Below are 22296 nucleotides of genomic sequence, written 5' to 3'. Positions count from 1 at the left end.
TCTTTTTATAGTCTTAGGTTTGAGCATACATCTATGTCGGAATAATTGTGCAAAGAAACAACACCAACAGTCACGAGCCGTTACGGGATAGTAGCTCGCGTAAGTACTGGCCGAATGTAAAGAGAGCACTATGATAGTAGCAGGTCCGGTTCCGACCCAATTCCTCGGTACAAGCGATCATAAGCAGTTTATCATATCTGACCGTTATCTACTATCCGCTTCGTTTAGCCCCTTGTTTAGTTCACGGCTCGCCCTTAGGGCCCATTTTCACTTAAGACCTTAAAAGCCTGGCATTAAGTAAACAAGTGTTTTCCGGTGCATAGTCGTAATCACATTGTTTCCTCAATCTTGTGATTAAAGCCTAAATACCAATTTTCATCGATAGGTAACTGAAGAGTGAAAAATAATCCAGAACAACCATAAATTGCATCATTACGACTGTTAATGATTTAAATGGTGCATGCGTTGTAAAAACCTAGTATCCTCGGTAGATTTAAGTACTAAGGCGTAATTGTGCGTTATTTATCGAATGATACGTAATCACACGACGAGACGATGTGTTTACGACAAATACACCTGATGACCGCAACTTCGGTATTAGGTGTTTTTTAAAAGAACAATAATTGAATTATTATGTATAGGAACTTTTTAATTTTTCGGGATAAAAGTAGCCTACGTCTGTATCCGGGAAGGGGATTGGTCGTGAAAACACACAGATTACACTTTCACATTTATAATACTAGTATAGAATGTTAAGAAGTCATTACTTCATGAGCGTACCTATAATACATTCATCATCATGATCAACCCATAGTTGGCTCACTACTGAGCACGGGTCTCCTATCAGAATGAGAACGCTGGCCAAGAGTGGATCGACAGACTTCGCACACCTTTCAGAACGCTATGGGGAACTCTGAGGTATGTAAGTTTCCTCACGATGTTTTCCTCCACCGTTCAAGCAAATGATATTTAATTGCTTAAAATGCACATAACTCCGAAAAGTTCGAGGTGCCTGTCCGGGATCGAACCCCTAAGCTCTCGAATGGGGAGCCGATTTCTTAACCACTAGGCTATCACCGCTATGACATTAATAGGTATATTATGACAATGATAAAAATCAATGAACATTTTGCTCGTGGCGATTATATTCGAGTTAATTGCGCATGATAATCGTCAACACGTACATACACGTGAAAGTAATTACGCATTAAAAACCCTAAGAAAACATTATAAGAAAACGCGTAAAAACTCTACAAAGTAAACAATGCTTTAATATTTAATTTTAATTTCAGGTTATTTTTTCAGCGTCCATTGCTAAACCAATAAAAATTTCGCACGAGCTTCAAAAACCTATAATGAATTAAACATATATTTATGGTCCTCTAAAATTCTCATGATCGAGTAAATAAACATCGTAAAATTTTATGGTTCATGTACGAGAAGGAATAATGCGCGTAATATGAAAGTTTATTAGGCACCTAGCCAAGCAAGAGCGAAAGCTTTGAAAATCTCCGCTGTGCGAATGTCGTCGGTTGAAAACACAAATGGAATATTTGAAAAAGATTGTCTTCGAGAATTGGGGTCAAAGTTTAGGGTTTTGAAATTCAATTTAGTTTTTAGGGTTCCGTACAAAAGGAAAAACAGAAACCTTATAGGATCACTTTGTTGTCTGTCTGTCCGTCCGTCCGTCCGTCCGTCCGTCCGTCGTGTCTGTCAAGAAAACCTATGGGGTACTTCCCGTTGACCTAGAATCATGAAATTTGGCAGGTAGGTATGTCTTTTAGCACAAGTATAGGAATAAATCTGAAAACCGTGAATTTGTCGTTACATCATTAAAAAAAAATGTGTTTAAATTTTCAAAGTAAGATAACTTTATCAAGTGGGTTATCATATGAAAGGGCTTTACCCGTCCATTCTAAAACAGATTTTTATTTATACAGGTTTTTTTAAATTTTTTTTTATCTAAAATAGATTTTATTTTTTATTTATATAGTTGTACGATGGATCAAAAGGACGGCAGAACATGTCCTGCTAAAACTGGACACCTGGTTATATCTAATCCAGAATCTAGGTAGGTACATGTTAGAACAAGGTGCGAATCGCTTAACGGTGCTAAGTCGTAGATCGTGTGAATGGGCCTAACACTAACTAGCGCGACCCAAATCACACACCATCCCGAACTGAGTGACGACTTTGGAAGTAAGCTTTCGAATATGTCGGCCCTTAATTGGCACTCATGGTCCGATTTACGATAGATATCCGAACATTTTGTATCGTACAGGGTGTAACCAGAATGCTATCAAAAACGAAGAAAGGTGATAATACTGATGATTACTGATAAGACACCACAAAAAAAGGTTATAAACTCAAAATTTACCCCCGACACAAAAACCTCTATAAGAAAACTAGAAAAGAGCTGATAACTTTCAAACGTCTGAACCGATTTAAGTTAAGAACACTCTCGATCAAGCCACCTTTCAAACAATAAAAAAAACTAAATTAAAATCGGTTCATTCGTTTAGGAGCTACGATGTCACAGACAGATACACAGATACACACGTCAAACTTATAACACCCTCTTTTTGGGTCGGGGGTTAAAAACTTTTTAGTTTATACAAAGTTACCAAGACAGGTATTATATTAATGGCCGATTTTAACCCCCAACCCAATAAGAGGGGTTAGCTTATCTGTTCGTCCGTCCGTCAAGTCTGTCAAGAAAATCTATAGTACTTCCCGTTGACGTAGAATCACGAAATTTGGTAGGTAGGTGGGTCTTATTGCACAAGTAAAGAAAACAGAAAATTTGTGGTTACATCTTTTTTAAAAAAATGTGTTCACGATGCACTAAGACTAGGTACCCTATACATATTACTTATCAAACGTTACGTTGTTCTGGCCATTAGGAAGCCACTACTAGGAAATGTAGTATTTTATCAAAACGCTGTTAGAAGCAGTGTAAGTTTGTAAGGCAATAATAGCTTGTTAATCGCTTAATTGGCGAGCATGTTTTCATATCGAATCTGTATCAATTTCCGAGGATTCGCAGCTGGTTCGAGAAATCAGGATGCTCCAGGAATTTACATACTGGAAAATATTATGTATCTAGTTGGTAGTAGGTTAGGTATACTTCGATAACGCTGCGGTGCAGTGCAAATATCTCCTCGTACACAAAAGTCTCGTGTTCGATTCCTGGTTAGAGAATTTAGAACAATTAAACCCCTATTTTTAACCCCCCGACGCAAAAAGAGGGCTGTTATAAGTTTGACGTGTGTATCTGTCTGTGGCATCGTAGCTCCTAAACTAATGAACCGATTTTAATTTTGTTTGTTTTGTTTCAAAGGTGGCTTGACCGAGAGTGTTCTCAGCTATAATCCAAGAAAATCGGTTCAGCCATTTGAAAATTATTAGCTCTTTTCTAGTTACTGTAACCTTCACTTGTCGGGGGTGTTATTAATTTTTAATTTACACTTGTAGCTTAATAGAGGTTGAATTTTCAAAAATCCTTTCTGAACGGTTATCTACGTCATAATAGCTATCTGCATGTCAAACAGCCCGATCCGTCCAGTAGTTTGAACTGAGCGTTGATAGATCAGTCAGTCAGTCGATCAGTCAGTAACCTTTTCCTTATAAATATTTAGATTTAACTAGCCGATGCCCGCGACTTCGCCCGCGTGGATTTAGGTTTTTCGAAATCCCGTGGGAACTCTTTGATTTTCCGGGATAAAAAGTAGCCTATGTGCAAATCCAGGATATTATCTATCTTCATTCCAAATTTCAGCCAAATTCGTCCAGTAGTTTTTGCGTGAAGGAGTAACAAACATACACACACACACACACACACACACACACACACATACAAACTTTCGTCTTTATAATATTAGTGTGATGTGATACATACACCTGGCACTTATCGCTTCAATATCTAAATACTTACTTGTGTTGTAACACCACATTGCTGCTCTTTAAATGAAATGCGTTTGGAAAATCCTATTATTTTCAAGAGTTTCAAGTAGGTTTCACCAGTAAATAAAATAAATAGCCAGGAAGAGAACCACACCATTCACGCTTTGGCGATAATTATAATTCGTGTCGATAGTACAGATTTAAGATTACTGCGGCGTCAATACCGACTGTCGGCAAACAGAGAAACTGCTAGCTCCTCGATAGTATAAGTTATAGCTTACTAGCTAATGCCCGCGACTTCGTTCGCGTGGATATAGGTTTTTTTTAAATCCCGTAGGATCTCTTAAATTTTCCGGGCTAAAAAGTAGCCTATGTGTTAATCCAAGGTATAATCTATCTTCATTCTAAACAGCCAAATCCGTCCAGTAGTTTTGCGTGAAAGAGTAACAAACATACACACGTACGCACATACACACAAACTTTCGCCTTTATAATATTAGTGTGATAGGCCACTTAGGCGAACGGTCTAGAGCTCTGACACGTTGTTATCTTACCTAAGCCCTTAGATTTGCCGGGTAGTTTTATCTAAATAGGTACTACATAAAACCAAAGTCCTTACTCATTGTGCGTTTTAGGGTTCTGTATTTCAAAAGGAAAAACGGAACCCTTATAGTAACACTTTGTTGTCTGTCTGTCTGTCCGTCTGTCCGTCTGTCGTGTCTGTCAAAAAAACCTATATGGTACTTCCCGTATCTAATAGATGATACTTATTCACGACTTATTCGGTATGGGTTTTGTAAAAAATCCCGTGGGAACGTTTTGATTTTTCGGGGCAAAAGTAGCATATGTTGTTCCTATTTCACAAATTTCGTCATATAGGTTTAGCAGATGGGCCATGGAAATCTAGCAGACAGACACACACTTTCACGTTTATAATATTAGTAAGCAAGGATTATTTATAAAGATCCTTTTATATTACCATACTTAAACAATAAACGCTATCTAAAATTTGCACGTCCCATCGAATGTTATCTGGTAAACATATAACATCGTGCCATAAGATATCAGTAGCCTGGCCAGTGGTCGTTAGCTGACATCATCGCCGCATCAATAAAACTGGAGACCCGAGTCCCGTTGCCTTGCAGCTTTAAATCTATACATATAATAAAATTGTAGAAAAGTGGTGTCTGTACAATGGAAATATATAAAAAAAAGTAGCAGGGGTTGTTATTATATCGATGCAGAACCCGAAATTGTAATTAATTTTTTTTTTGTCTGTTTGTCTGTTTGTCTGTGTGTTTGTGCACGCTAATATCAGAAACGGCTTATTCGATTTAGATACGGTTTTCACTAATATATTTTAGTAAGCTTCACTTAACATTTAGTGTTTATTTCATGTCAATCGGTTCATAAATAAAAAAGTTATGTCAATTTAAAGAATCACGGCGAACATTTTTAACGTACTATCCAAACGACAGTATATGTAATTCAAAATATGCTGCCCGAAAAGTCACTATTCCACGCGAACGAAGTCGCGGGCACAGCTAGTAAATTATAAACCTCTTTCAAAGAACAAAGGACTGTTCCACTTAATATAATCTACTAGATGATGTCCGCGACTTCTGCCGCGTGGATTTAGGTTATAAAAATCCTGTGGGATCTCTTTGATTTTCCGGGATAAAAAATTGCCTTTGTTACTCTCCAGGTATTTAACCCATGCAAAAAATCACGTCGATCTGTTCCTCGGTGGCAACGTAATGAAAGGACTAACTAAAGATCCAAAAACTTCAGGTTTTGCATAAAGCACTAAGAAACGCACGTTTCACGTACGTAATTTGCACGCCATTCCATGGCAAATATGGTGATACCCAAATTAATTGTAATAACTATTTTAACCTGTATTTAAGCAAATAAAATGATTTGATTTGATTTGATTAAAGACATTATTGAGAAATTCCGACGGGATCTTAAAAACCAGGTATTCACGTGAACCAAATTGTCATGTTTCTTTAGACTGAGGGGAACAGGTCTCCTGTTATATGGATTGCAGAATATGGTCTTGCGTCGCTTTAGTCAGTGGCTCCCTAACGTTTGATTTTGTATTATCTATAGGTATTCAAAGAATTATCATCAGTGCGCCATTCAAATATAAGGTCGCCATTTCAGGACCTATATGAGACCTAATGACAAACCTATCCAGAAATTACCTAACTAAACATTTTGCCTGTTATCTTTATAATGTAGACACTTGCTAAAAATACTTAGTACCTTTGCATTTATTAAGAAAGAGCAATCAGAAATCCCATCAAAACGAAGTCGGGCGAGTCTGATAGCATGTAATGAACGCGTAGAAAACACAAGCCCCCATGATCATATGTAGGTACTATGCTCAAAACTGAAAGATAAAATAACGATAACAATTTCTTACAAACAGCTTCTAAAACAAAACAGCCTGTACCGAGGCTGTTATTAACGTGCTAATAACTGCAGGTTTACGATACGGCCGGCAGATAATCGGTGAAATATCTCAAGTGAAATGTTCATCGACAGGTATCGGACCCGGAACCCATCGGGCTCATAACGCTACGGGGAGTAAAGGCGGACGGACACGGGCGTAATAATATAAGTAGGTAGTTACATAATGATAAATGATAATATTATTTTTAGGGTTCCGTACTTCAAAAGGAAACAAGTGTAAATTAAAAATGTATAACACCCCCGACAAGTGAAGGTAACAGTAACTATAAAAGAGCTGATAACTTTCAAACAGCTGAACCAATTTTCTTGGATTATAGCTAAGAACACTCTCGATCAAGCCACCTTTCAAACAAAAAAAAAACTAAATTGAATTTTTTACCCAGTACAAAACCCTCAGTGCGCGAGTCTGACTTGCACTTGGTAGATGATGCCCGCGTCTTCATCCTCTTAAGTTTTGCTATTTAAAAAATCCCGTGGGAACTCTTTGATTTTCCGAGATAAAAAGTAGCATATTATCCTTCTCCGGGATATAAGCTATCTGTGTGCCTACTAAGCAGCATAGCCAATTTAAACCAAAGGATAGATACTAGATAATAATATACAATTAAAAGTATCCCACACTCACAAGTTCTAATTTAAACTTGTTTCGGACACACAAGGCAATGCCAGTATAATGTCAGTGGGATCAAATAATTTAACGCGAAAGGTTAAAATTTGAGTGTTATTTAGTACCAGCCACACCTTCGAATGGTCTGCTATAAGTTATAAGTCTACATTTCGCAAGATATATCTTATTTATTCATATAAATACTTACCAATAGCATTTTATGTATTCTGAGCCAAACAGAACTAGTGATGATGCGAACGCAGTCGCATCATCACTAGTTCATTACCAAATCAAAGCGTTAGAAGACCTAGAAGTTTTTGTTAAGCAAATAACTTTTTAACATTTATCAAAACACTTTCTCTTCCAAAATCACCTCTATTTCTTTAGTATAGAGATGTATAGTAAAATTATTGAACGAATAAGAAAGCTGGTAAACTTGTAACGTGAAGTCAAGGTCGGCAAACAGGTTGCGTGCATGGCGAATCGGATGTGAATCGCAGATGTCAAAACAGATTGTTATTGAAGATGTTTCTTTGGAAGACGGAATTAATAGAGTTGTATCTTATATAAAGGAAATATTAAATCAGCTGCGATTTAATAAACTACTAAGTATACGATCGCAAGAGGTGTAAGAGGTGTACCTGCTTGCCCGTCTAGGAGTTTCGAGTATTTCTGAAGATCTTCATCAGGAACTAAATCAAAATAAAAACCTCACGGTACATTCTTTCAAAAGTAATGGAGTAACATCGTCAAAAAATACGCGTTGAATTGATGACCTCCTCCTTTAGGCGTCCTTGCGCTTATAGATTCTTCTTGTCAGTGTCTTGTACAGCCATAGCTGCTCCCTTAGATAAAACAGCATATTATTGTAAATTAAATACTTGAAAAGAGCAACCGCCGAGTTTCTTGCTGGTTCTTCTCGGTAGATTCCGAACCAGTGTTAGATTATTTTGACGATTCAAAAGCACTTGTAAAAGTATAATAATTGAATGCAAATATTTGGAATTATTTTTTGACAAATATTTCTATTCAGTGGCAGGACCCTTGTTGTTCTTACACAAATTGTCATTTAGCCTTTCAAAGAGAAAGAAAATTGGTACATTTTTACAAACCACTCTCCTATGTGCCTGGCTACACTGGCGAAGTGCCTAGTACCAGGCTGGCACTACAAAAAGCCACCAAACAAGAAAAGAAGAATAAGAGTTATTTTGATGCAAAATGGCAAATTTGTTATTCCTTGATCGGAGATCTTAGACTTTAAAATATAAGGTACTTATTAAACTTGTTGAAATTCTGCACACATAAACTTATACCATCCGTTTAAAATTATACGGAAAAATTGTAAAATATTTTGGCATTTTAGCGGATTTAACGCTCGACGATTAGGCGATTGTAACAAAGCCAACAAAAAAACGCAGCTTGCGGTTACGTGCGGGTCAAGGCTAATCACTCCATAAAGCTTTGTGAAACGTTGTCATACCATCACGACATCAAATGAACTTAATCGTCAACTGGCAGACAAAGGAGCTAGATATCATTTTAGAACATCTAGAAGACCTTAAACTTAGTTGTTTAGATTAGGATTAGTAGATCCTGTAGTACGCTACCGACTGTAGATCTCATAAACTCAAAGTATATTATGGTAAATAAGAAAATACTTTTAACTACTTGAAACGATGTTTCTTAATAACTCTTGCTGTTATTGGGATAGAGTGTGTGGCATCTAATATTTTTTTATGCCAGGTACCTAGGTATAGACACTAATCTGAACATATAAAAGAAAAGCTGACAGGCTGACTGACTGAATGACTGATCTATAAAGGCACAGCTCAAACTACTGGACGGATCGGGCTGAAATTTGACATGCAGATAGCTATCATGATTTGAAAATCTGTTAAGAAAGGGTTTTTGAAAATTTAACCCCTAAGGTGGTAAAATAGGGGTTTGAAATTTGCGTACGAAGTTGGGGGTATAACTTTGTAATAGATAAATCGGCTAACACACCTACCAAGACGATGCCAATCGTCATTGTTATCTCAACCGAACGTTCACTTCGGAATCCAGGATATCTTGCAAGGATCTCAACAGAATACGATCTTGTGCTGCTTATGTCCAGCAGCACCTAGCGACTGGTTTGAGATCGCTCGTCTTGTCTTGAAAGTTAGAACCCCAACTTTTCTTCGAGCTACGTGCCCTGCCCAATGTCACTTAAGCTTCGCGACTCGAAGAGCAATGTCGGTTACTCTAGTCTGGTTCTTCTATAGTTTTCTTCATTTCTGATTTGATCACGTAAGACACTCATCGCTACCCCAAGCATTACTCTCTCTAATATGCTTGTATCTGGATGAAGAAAAAATATATAATATGAAAAAAAAAACTGGAATTACTATTTTAAGAACAAAAAATACTAGGGAAATGGTAAAGGTTAATGAGAGGATATACGTGGCTTGACTAAACTAGATACGGCGCGGCGCGGCGTCAAGAAGACCAACAAGTGTAAATTAAAAATTTATAACACCCCCGACGATCTAAAGTATTTGAGTTTTCCAAAACATCATTTTCAAATAAATAATTATGTATCTAGGCAACGTCCATCTTGACAGCTTGACATTTGTCTATTGACATAATATTAAGAACCTAACGGTTATCTAACCTTCTTTTCTACAAGAAAACTAGAAAAAAGCTGATAACTCTTAAACGGCTGAGCCAATTTTTTTAGATTATAGCTAAGAACACTCTCGATCAAGCCACCTTTCAAACAAAAAAAACTAAATTAAAATCGGTTCATTCGTTTAGGCGCTACGATGCCACAGACAGATACACAGATACACAGATATACAGATACACAGATACACAGATACACAGATACACAGATACACACGTCAAACTTATAACACCCCTCTTTTTGGGTCGGGGGTTAAAAATAGACATTACCGAGGAATGGTTTCATACCTACGTAATTAACATGTTCGACGTAAATAAAAAACATGACAAGAAACTTGTTAAAAGTAACTCGTTTAAGCAAACACTGGAAAAAATAACAGCCAAGTACGACTCGAACTCTTCCTTGGGGGGTTCCATGCGTAAAATTGTATGACAACCGATTCTGGTAGAGAATCTCGAATTCAAATATTCGCTCTCCTTGGATGGGAGTTGGAACATATCTGAAGGAATTGTTCGAGTCTACAATTTCTATCTGAAGTTTAGGTGTAGGCGCTAGTATATCCCATATCTTTCTTTACAATAAGAGAGACGACTGAGAAGACCTCATGTAGTATGTGAGGAAACTACAAAGTTAAAAGATATCAAAACATTATCGTCCCTCGAGGTACAACTGGCGGTCGCCCAAGAAATCTTTCGACAATATGAGTCTAGGATATGGCAGCCAATAAACTCAATATCTGATGCGCATGATCAGATAAAGTGGGCTAGAGTATACCGAAAAGTGGATTTCTAGTTGGACACCGAAGATTGAGGGGAGTCTTGATAAGCCAAAGAGTAAAAAATTACAACTTCGACAAATTTCAAGTTTCTTTCTTCGTTTGCTGGACCCTAAAACATAATACAATATGTAATCAGTCACGTCAAACTTTTTTTTTGACACTCAGGAGCTTCTTTTTACGTCTCAATTTAATTATGTTTTAGAGGTTATCAAAGGAATAAAGAAAACCATAAAATTAAATTTTTTAGGGATCCATTATTGAAAAGGACGCGTTCAGTGTAGATTTATCTATTTTGCTGGTTTTGCTGTAGAACCTAAGTCCTTCCACGTTATCTTTTTTCAAAGATTTTTAGTTATAAATGTTTAATGTTTAGTGAAAGTTTGTTTCGTAAAATCGCTATAGGCATATATATTTAAAAATAAAAAACAGTGCTTTATGGCAATGTCTACATAAAAGAACCATACCTATGTCGACAGCTAAAATATTATGTACCTGAAGTAATAATAATGATAGTATTAGGTATGTCGATGTTGAATATGCTAAATAAGTGTTATTTTCCGCCCTACTAAGATATTCTACAAAAACATGTTATGACGTTCTTTAAAGCTTAAAACTCAATATTGTAAGCTTAGTTAAAGATGAGTTGTTCAAATGATAGGTACGGATTTAACAAATAATAATTATAACGTTCTCGACATTTCTCCACCACTTATTATTTCTGTATAAATCGCACCTTATGGCATTCGTACGTATATAGAGTGACTTATATAACTGCTAGCATTACCATTTTCATATTAGAAAGTATACTGAATAGCCATTGAATCGTGGGATATGATAGCGGTATTAATTGCTGCAAGCAATTTCAATGACGTTTTGGCAATCGCATTCAAAGGTATCCTGAATTGTGGATATTGCAGCCCTTGTTGGTGGGGAGATGCTTTGCGCAACTTTCTCCTGTGTGAAAGTACCTATCTACTGGACCATTTGGTCACAAAATATTTTGAGTCAAAGTGCATGAACTAACACGAATAACAACCACCGTTATTGACACATAAACATTTTCTACGCTGTATTGTACCAACATTCTAAATAGGGTCTTGCAATCAATTGGCAGTGAATAGCTGTGGCTGAAGCCTTCTATTACACATAATTAAATGAGAAACCAACTAAACCACTGCTGGTTTAGTTGGTTTTACAAGCCAAACAATAGTGGTGCTTGGCTTGCACCACCAGCTGAAACCAGCATTGATTCACATAACAGCTGTCAAGCCTTTTACATCTAAGGCTATCATCTCCAGGATTTTGTTGGTTATGTCCTCTCCTAAGTGCGCTGCTCGGTCCAGCACTGTATTCAAATTTAACGCATTTGGTTGTTCGCGCGGGTATGCAAATGTTACGGCTTCGAGGTTATAAAATGCTAAATTCAGACATGCTTCGCGGTCGAGGGTAGAGGTGTCAAATATGGTTAGATTCCTATATCATAATATTAATGTTTGTTACAGAAAAATATTGAATATTTTTTACGTTAAAATATATTAACTATCAAAAAAAAAGCCGCAAGCAGAAAATGCATGCAAACGATTTTCAACCTTATTGACATATTTCAGAAAACCACATATTAGCAATCTATGAATGATACTGAGCAAGAATATGACAAAATAACAACTTTCTCGTTACCGTCAATAAGGTCGAGAATCGCTTGCACCTGTTTTTCTGTTGCTTTCACCCCTAGCGAACCATTATACAGATTACCACCTTAAAAGCGACGTCTGGGAGGTGTCGGAGGAGGTTCTGTAGAAATATATTATATCACTTTAAAAAAACAAATAATTTTTATTTTGTATTTTTATACTTAAATTATTTCTTTTCATTATTTTTTTTTATAAGAATCATCAAAAAGAAGTGAGAACTTATCGCCGGCGCACTACTGAGCACGGGTCTCCATTTCAATAACACTCAAGTAATAAAAATAGTACCTAACACGATATACTAGTACCAACAAATTTCAAAGGCACTTGTAAACCTTTACTTCAATAAGTACCTACAAGCTTCACAAAAATAAATAATAGATTCTGTATTCCTTGTTAGCACCCTTCAGGTTCAGATACGGAACCCTAAAAAGCATGACAATAAAGAAATCCCGAAAGACGTATAGTATATGGTAATAATTTTACTCTAAATACCTAGGCACCTATACCTACCTACGTATTTATGCAAAATTAAAAACAATTGGAATGATAAAGAAATGTCAAGAAGGTACAAAAAGTAGATAAGTTTACCCAGTTACCTATTTAAAAATCGTTTTAATAACGAGTTTTTATTTTAGCCTTCATCACGACTAAAACTAATACAAAAATCGAACAACCCAAGCTCCAAGCACGCCGGAGCTATAACAGACACTCGGTTCCTATGGCTACCTCCCAGTTCCATCATGAGACCACACAAACACATACATTTCCAAAAAGACCAATACAATTTACGTACCTAACCTATAATGACAAATATGCGCGTCACAAATCTACAAAATCAAGTAACTAACCTAATCTGTGATAATATCAACTCCGAATATCGAAATATGATATTATTTACATTCAGTATTCACCCACAACCTAGTTCACAAATAAATAAAACTACTGTCCTGATTGAATAGCAAAATCGAAAGAATCTATTTGATAAATGAAACTACCGAGGGGCGATATTCCAAACGAATTAAAAACCAACGCGTAGCGATAGAATATAATATTTTATCGCGTATGATATTCGCTACTGATATCGTGTGACGTAGATCGTAGGTCTATCTTTGGCAAACGCCTCGTCAAATTTAAAAGCAATTACTAATAGAAAATGTATTGCTTTAAAAATTTTATATTAAATATGGGGTTTAAGGAATATCTAATATCCTGAATATTTTTTTATATTGAATATGTATTATAGATAAATTATTTTTTGACACCATTAGTCGAGGGGTCATTGGCGCGCAGGGTCACATTCTTATTGGTCGGTTAATACCCTTCCACCACCTGTATTTACAAATTTGGTCTTCAGGTATGTCTAAAGCAAATTGTTTGGATAATTCGACTGTTTTCAAACGAATTGCAGTTGCAACCTGACCAACCCACATCTCTGTTTAGCTGTTTATATCCCTAAAATCTTCATGAACTAAGTAGCACGTGGCTTCTAAAATTAACGCTTGGTTTGATTTCAATAAAGAATCAAATTATACATATTATAAAAAACCGACTTCAAAAACCAAAAACACTAAAAAGTAGAAAATAATTTTTGTTTAGCTACACATGTAATGTACCTAGGTATGAAGTCGAGCGAGCATATTAAAACAAAATTAGAAATCCAAGAGTGAAGCTCGCCCGACTTCATACCTAGGTACATTACATGTGTAGCTAAACAAAAATTATTTTCTACTTTTTAGTGTTTTTGATTTTTGAAGTCGGTTTTATTTTTCTTTTGAAAATTTTTTATTTCACAATTTTTAGTGGCCCCACTGTACTATAATATGCTATGCCCAGTTAAAACCCTACTGTTTACTAAGCTATTACACTGATCGCGAGCAATTTGCTCTTATCCATTGAGGAGTTCTGTTCTCCATCTCCGAAGATATTCATCAGATCTTCACCAAATTTATATGGGACCACCTGCACAGTATACCCTTTCAAACAACAAAAAAAATTTCCAAATCGGTCCAGGGGTCTTTGAGTAATCGGGGAACATACATAAAAAATAAAAAATAAAAAAATAAATAAAAAAAAAAGATCCCGACGAATTGAGAACCTCCTCCTTTTTTGGAAGTCGGTTAAAAAGAAGAGTTCACTGACAAACATTTCAGCACGCAATCAAAATCCTTGGACCTAGAAAACTAAAAGCTTTGAGGTTCTCTTTATGTAGGCAACGAATGGAATTTTCGAAATTTCCACTAGAAAAGGAATGAAAAGGCAGTTGCAGGTGGCCGCTAGTCTAACATGATGATATTTTTGGATTGCGCAGGCGAAGGACAGACATCCTCACCACTTTCCTTCTCTAGTTTAATTAATTCAAGGATTAATTCAGGCTAGGTCAGGTCCCCGTTCGGAAAATGGAACAGGCACAATAATAAATTTTTTTTTTTGTATGAACTAATTCACGCTATATCGTGCCATTGCCATATTAAATAAATAATAAATAAATAAATAAATACATAAAGGTTTATTTAGCTCATATACAGAGTCACACACAAAAACAAAAAAACAAGAATAAAAATAAAAATACAATTAAACTATTAATTGTGTGCTCGTGTCTAAAAAATAATCAGAAGCAAGTTCAGTGATTTATACCTTGTAAATATTTAGAAAAATTTATTTTTGAAATATGAAGTAACTTTATCATCTTTCTATCTCTTTTGAACTTAATTTTAATAAATGCTTTTGTTTATTGTGATAAAATATTATAAATTATAATAACTTCCGCGTTTCGGATGGACTAAGCCCGTAACAGATCCAAGGCGTGGTTGCATTATGGAAGTGTATGGAAATTGCCGATTTATTCTAATAATCTCATAATCCAAGCCTAGCCTTTGGCTTGCTTAGCGTAATAACTGAACATCCTTTAGGCTGTTACTAACCTACCGCAAATGTCTAAAAGCAATGTAAATATTTAACCATTCGATTATGCACCTCTAAACCTCTAATTTCTACAATGCAAACTTAGAAAATAGAATAGAAATTATAGTTCATTCTAGTGCACAAAAATATTGGAAAATCATTAAAGGTTGAGAAATTGAGATAAAAATTGTTATAATTAATGGTTAAAGAAGTATTATAAGGCTAGCTTTAAGTTTAATTGTAAGTAATATTTTTAACCGACTTCCAAAAAAGGAGGAGGTTCTCAATTCGTCGGAATCTTTTTTTTTTTTATGTATGTTCCCCGATTACTCAAAGACCCCTGGACTGATTTGGAAATATTTTTTTTTGTTTGAAAGGGTATACTGTGCAGGTGGCCTCATATAAATTTGGTAAAGATCTGATGAATATCTTCGGAGATGGAGAACAGAACTCCTCAATAGATAGGAGCTAATTGCTCGTGATCAGTGTAATAGCTTAGTAAACAGTAGGGTTTTAACTGGGCAGTTATAGTACAGTGGGCCACTAAAAATTGTGAAATAAAAAATTTTCAAAAGAAAAATAAAACCGACTTCAAAAACCACAAACACTAAAAAGTAAAAAATAACTTTTATTTAGCTACACGTGTGATGTACCTAGGTATGAAGTCGGGCGAGCTTCACTCTTGGATTTCTAATTTTGTTTTAATATGCTCGCTCGACTTCATACCTAGGTACATTACACGTGTAGCTAAATAAAAGTTATTTTTTACTTTTTAGTGTTTGTGGTTTTTGAAGTCGGTTTTATTTTTCTTTTGAAAATTTTTTTCAACTCCCGTCAGCCTCTTTAAATCGTTGGTTAGGTACTAATACGCCGTCTCAACTCTAGGATCTAGTACTTTTAGGAAAAAAATATTGATAATGATATTGGCTAACTTGACTTGATCATGAATCCATACATATTATTGTATTCAAACTCACGTCGTTGCATTTAAAGTTTGCTGGAGAAAGACCCCAAAAACACATATGGACAAAACAATAGGTCGTTTTGAAGTATCCCTTACATCAATTTAAGGGATAAGCGAAAACGATAAATAACTAAAGGATTTAACTACGGGGGAAAATAAATAAATGAAATATTAAACAATATCTGTTATTGACAACAACGTGGTCTATAAAATGAGTAATATAATGGTGTGCGATATTGTGAAATGGCGATGATAAAAAGATGAGTTTGTTGTGGGCTTCTTCCCAGACCAGGGCGCGTTTGGAACCCTCGTAGCTTTAGTCTTAAGTCTGCGCAATTAATGATTATCATTATTACAAGTTCAACAATTGCCCTTAACTAGTGTACAAATGGTACCTATTTTGAATAAAATGCTTTGAGTTTGAGTTTGATTTTTGGTTCTGATTTTTTTAATAAATTTGTAATATGTATTTAGGTTTACAAAAACGCCTGCTCTTACAATTTGAACCACACACCATGGCAAATACACCGTTCATGTGATACCAACAATAGGCCGTTCAATTTGCCATTCTGCTTTCAAAATTTAGACTCCTCTTCACAACTTTCTAGGGTTCCTAACAATTTAACAACTGTTAACATACTCTACTGAGCATAGAGTTTGGATTTTAGGCTAATAAACCAAAGCTACCTACCTATTAAGTAAATGCTTAGTTTATCGCCATTTTGCGATTCTAAAATATTTGTACAAGTAATCAGAACCTTCTGTTTGTAGACTTTAATCGTATCGTATCTCATCATCATCGTATTTCAATGCTAAATCTCTTTCATACTCCATACATACATACATACATACATACCAATAATCGCTAATCTCTCATAAAACTCCAATATCGACTTAGTTCACTTATTAGTTGCAGTTCAACTACTTAGTATTCTAACTTCTAACATAAATACAACATTGTTTTGAAATCGAAGCCTTGATCTTTCGACGTATAATAAGTACTTCGAAAACACATTAATTAAGTGCGAGGACAAATTTCACCGCCCACTATATCTGACCGCAAAACCGGTGCGATTTGTGTGAAACATCTTACAGACGCATATAAAGGCAAGCAGCCTCTACAGCCAAGTTGATTATAAATACCATTATCTCAACTTGTTACCTACCTACCTAGATTTAAAAATCTATCTATTATTTAGATCTACTTATTATTTAGACTAGTTGATGCCCGCGACTTCGCCCGCATGGATTTAGGTTTTTCGAAATCCCGTGGGAACTCTTTGATTTTCCGGGATTAAAAGTAGCCTATGTGCTAATCCAGGATATTATCTATCTCCATTCCCAATAGCCAAATCCGTCTAGTAGTTTTTGCGTGAAGGAGTAACAAACATACGCACACACATGCACCCACACACATACACAAACTTTCGCCTTTATAATATTATATATAGTGTGAAGTGGGATACCATTATCTCAACTTGGTACCTTCCTACCTAGATTTTAAAATCTGTCTATGACTTATTATTTAGATTTATGGTTGTGCAGTGCTGAGTGCTGTGGTATTATGAGGTCACGGGTTTAATTCTCGGATAGGTCCATTTGGGAATTTACGATCGATGCCACGAAAATCAGAGCTTAGATTTTAGCGCAAGCATTAGGTATTTTACAGTTCACATTTGTATAAATATACATTATACAGACACGTAGAATATTATAGCAACTAATTAGCTTGTCAGATGTAGTGGAGAACCCTAATAAGCTTTCACAGCATTTGACATTAGCATTAAGGTCACCGGGTGAGGGCACGGAAATGTGTTATTTGCGAAAGTTTTAATGAAAGTTTATTTATTGTATCCTGTATCCGACATGTTTTCAGTTTGGTGTCAAATAAAAGTTCTCATTTTACAAATTCCGAAATATACGTATTTGGGTTCCGTACCTCAAAAGAAAAAACGGAACCCTTATAGGATCACTTTGTTGTCTGTCTGTCCGTCTTTCCGTCCGTCCGTCCGTCCGTCCATCCGTCCGTCCGTCCGGATATTATAGGTATTAGCTGTTGACCAGCCCCGGCTTCGCTAGGATGCGCTTACGCATTCCATAGAAAACACAGTGTTATATTACTACACAATACACTATTTCCTTTGAGTAATACTTTATCGCTATGTTAGGGTTCATATCTGAGTACCTACTACAAAAATGATCAGATGTTATCTCGATGTTACAAATCGATAAAAATACAAAAAGTACGTAGGTAGGCACCTAATATTGCAAGTATAATTTGGCAGGTTGATCGATGCAATCGATTCAACAATTCGATTCTTGCATCATACTAATCGATTACTATCTCGGTTACCTTTGTTTTATGTGCAACCGTAAAGTTGTGTTTTTGGGCTATTATGATTTTATCTTCTTTTTATTGCATCAGATGCTTGACCGAGTGGTTTGCATGCGAATCGATGCCAAAGTATTTTTATTGTAAGTAATTTATTAGCATTCGTATAGCGATCTAATCGTAATTTTGTTTATTTTTAATAAAACAGGAAGATCTAATGACCGTCTAATTTGGTATCCGTGGGTATACCACAGCCGTTCATCTGATACCTACTTTAGAAATTGCGTATACCCACATTTTAAGCACCATAGTAAGTAACATAATCTGACCATCATTCATAGGCACTGATAGCTTAGTGGTTAAGACTTGGGCCTCCTATTCAAGGGCTCCGGGGTTCGATCACATCGATCCCAAGCACACACCTCTAACTTTTCCCAGTTAGTTGTTCAGCGTGGTGGACTGTGACCTAAACCCTTCTCATTCTGAGAGCAGACCCGTGCTTAGTAGAGGGCCCGGGATGGGTTGAGATGATAATAACGAATTATCATTCGAAACAGTAAAACAGTCATAGTTTACAGAGTACCTCACATACCTACTCAAATAGTGGCACTTACTTGTACCCTCACCCTTTTATCTAATTCTAGTAGAATGACTCGGAATCGTTGTACAACTAAACACCGGTTACGCTCCGGCTATACGTTCAGCAGTTCTCACAGGCCTGTGAGAACTGTTCAGTCCAACCCTTAGCAAATCGACGACAGTTCAAGCTGCACTTTTGGAACTTAACTGCTCGCTTGTGCAGGTAAGCTCACGGTAAGACGGAGCGTGTAGCCGGAGCTTTAGACAAGCTTCACATAACAGTTTTACATCATTGATTAAAACCGAAGCAGGTACCTAATCACCTAATGTTCAGAATCATGTAATGACTAGACAATTACTCCATTAGTCACGCGTGCAGAATTAGTTAAACAAATATCGGCATTCTACTAGGAAGCGACGCGATAGAAAGTGTCAGTGCATGCAATTATTTGAATTGCATGATCCTTGCAAGGACTTCGCATGAATATTGAATAGTCCGTGTGAGCATGCTATAAATAAGAATACTTGAGTAGATAACATCAAAGTTACATGCATATGATTTAACTTATTACTCCAATACAAAAACTACCTACCTTTACTTGCTTTTAATTCTGATCTAATTTTACTTTTTATGCGCATTAAAACTTGTTATTTAGACCTACGAGTTACATATTACGACTATACATAAAACCCTACGACGTAAAACATTGAAAATATCAACAATTTACCCATACTGCGGCCACACTATTTTTCTGACCAATTGGTCCTGTATTTTTACACAGTTTTATCTTAGAGATATGAATAAAAGCCACGCAAATGTAAGCACTTATGTATCTAGAATTACTACCGTGTTGCCACGAAGCTTTTTGTAACTTATTTTCTAAATTAATATAATTTGTTATTAATTATCGTCTTGGCTGCAAAATGAAAAAGGAAACATTAGTTCTATTTACCTATTACCGGACACGCAATGCCTCTTACACAGATATCCTGAAATTTTCGTAATTGTCCTGGTTCATAACATGGTTACCCTACATAATGCGTTAAGTTATAACTTATAACTCATTGAAAACGCAAATTCACATGAAGTAATAAAAACTTTCCCATTATTATCAAGTCCTTACTGTCAGTCATGTTTCTTGTGTTAACTACTCGACCTCAATCGATTAAATTAATAGAGAGTTGAATTGATCAATGATTACCACAAACACTTATTAGGGTTGCCACCAAAGTTTAGACTATTGCCTAGTAAACACCGCGAGGAAAAAATTGATGTAATTTTTTACGGTTAAAGAAACTTTATTCTCATTAAGATTTAAGAATTCACTTATATGAAAATTTTAGCTATATATAAACATTATGTATCTTATCCATAAAGCCTTGCGGTTTTATACTAAGTGGGTAGAAACTAAATAATTATAAAGTAAAGTTTTTCAGTGCCAAGTTTATCAATTACAATTATAGTAATTAAATTGCATAGGTCCTATGTAATTTATGTCAACATTATTTCTCCGGTTTTTTATTTAAACAGCGATACAAAATAATTGCGAACAGGAAAGGTGAGCACATATTTTTATAATTGTATAATGTTGGTGTTTATATTTTTTCTTTTATAAAAAATATCGACAATTATTTAATCATTAAATAGTTATTGTTTATTGTATTTTATTTATAAAAATCCTTGCCATTTTACAAAAGGCGAAAGAAGCCGTGACTTTTCTGGCTCTTCGAAAGTCGGAAGTGGCAACCCTATAATGTTAACAGGAATAGTAGGCACAATTTGCAGCTATCATTAATTTATTAATAATATCGATACCGACATTTAAAGGTTGTTTTCATAATTATTTTTTAACCCCCGACCCAAAAAGAGGGGTGTTATAAGTTTGACGTGTGTATCTGTGTATCTGTGTATCTGTGTATCTGTGTATCTGTCTGTGGCATCGTAGCGCCTAAACGAATGAACCGATTTTAATTTAGTTTTTTTTGTTTGAAAGGTGGCTTGATCGAGAGTGTTCTTAGCTATAATCCAAAAAAATTGGTGCAGCCGTTTAAGAGTTATCAGCTCTTTTCTAGTTTTCTTGTAGAAAAGAAGGTTACATAACCGTTAGGTTCATAATATTATGTCAATTGACAAATGTCAAGCTGTCAAGATGGACGTTGCCTTGATACATAATTATTTATTTGAAAATGATGTTTTGGAAAACTCTGATACTTTGGATCGTAGGCGCGGAATAGTCCAAGAAAATCAATTCAGCCGTTTGAAAGTTATCAGGTCTTTTCGGTCTTTTCTAGTTACTATAACTTCACTTGTCGGGGGTGTTATAAATTTTTAATTTACACTTGTCAATCAACAAGCTCTTACAATGATATCGTGATTTTGTCAATAATGCCTATAAGTAATATCCACGGACCGACATTGCAGCTGCTGCTTGTAGCATACAAAGCGTAGCGTGTAGAATAAAGACTTCATTGATAAAACTTAACCTGCCTTAGATTTTATTTTATTTAAGTATTTTCCCATGTTTTGGGTTTTCTATATTTCTTATACACCTACTTAACTACTTACTTTATTTTTGAAATGTTATGTTTTATCGAATTCTTTGTTTTATGTAGTGTTTTTCTTTTTAATTATATATTTGTATATTTTTTCATATATATTATATTATAATATATCATATTATATTTCTTCATATTATCATACTTAGGTACTATAATATAGCATGCAAATATTTAGAGAAAGGAGGCCTTTGTCTCTGGGTAAATACACTCAAAAAAAAAGTAATTACAGTTACATCCTTCCGAATAAAAAGTAGTATAAATAAATTATCCTTTTCTGAATAAACTGGCCTTTTAATAATTATAATTATAATATACGTACTAATAAGTTAGCCGCCTTACTATCAGTGATTCGATAAACGAAATAAAATTAACACCTGTTGTTATTACCTCATTTTATCTCTAATCAACAATTAATAATAACAATAAGACACCAAGAGCGTGTGAACCGGTAATCACCAGAAACAAAGCCTCCAAAGTGGACGTAACAGCAAAAACAATCTGCAATCGAATTCCGATCAAAACGGTGGATTGTGTGGACTAGTTATAGGTCAATATCGCTACCTAACCGCAAATTACTTGCTCAAGGTTATCAGGGGAAAAGGTCAATAATTGTACTATATTTTGTAGTGGCTAGTGTTACCAAAATACTGCAAATTTTCCGGGACTATCTAGCAATGCTGAGAATTGGTCCATATTTCAGGGTTTTAAAGAAATCGTAACACTCATGTTATGAGATCTCAAGATAAATTGCTCCTATTATAGGTGCCTACAGTTAATTGCTAATAAGTTAGGGTAAAATGTAAAGAAATTCAAAGTAAAAACTAAGTAATGCAAGGCAA

At 35.4% G+C, this 22296-nt stretch overlaps 1 protein-coding gene across 4 annotated transcripts in view; it reads left to right on the top strand.

The window, feature by feature from the left end:
* LOC123868119 overlaps positions 1-22296 on the top strand; it is a 114267-nt gene that overhangs the window by 79649 nt on the left and 12322 nt on the right. The window contains exon 3 of one of the 4 annotated variants that reach the window (XM_045910487.1): positions 6454-6529. The exons of 2 other annotated variants lie outside the window; for them this stretch is intronic. The gene's annotated coding sequence lies outside the window, so the exon portion shown is untranslated. Of the gene's footprint in view, positions 1-6453; positions 6534-22296 lie in introns of all 4 variants that reach the window. One more of the 4 variants, XM_045910486.1, reaches the window with a different exon arrangement.

The sequence above is a fragment of the Maniola jurtina genome, chromosome 9 (genome assembly GCF_905333055.1).
Source record: "Maniola jurtina chromosome 9, ilManJurt1.1, whole genome shotgun sequence".
Classification (NCBI taxonomy): Eukaryota; Metazoa; Arthropoda; class Insecta; order Lepidoptera; family Nymphalidae; genus Maniola; species Maniola jurtina.
The sequence above is the reverse complement of the archived record's forward strand: the minus strand, read 5'-3'. Positions and strand labels throughout refer to the sequence as shown.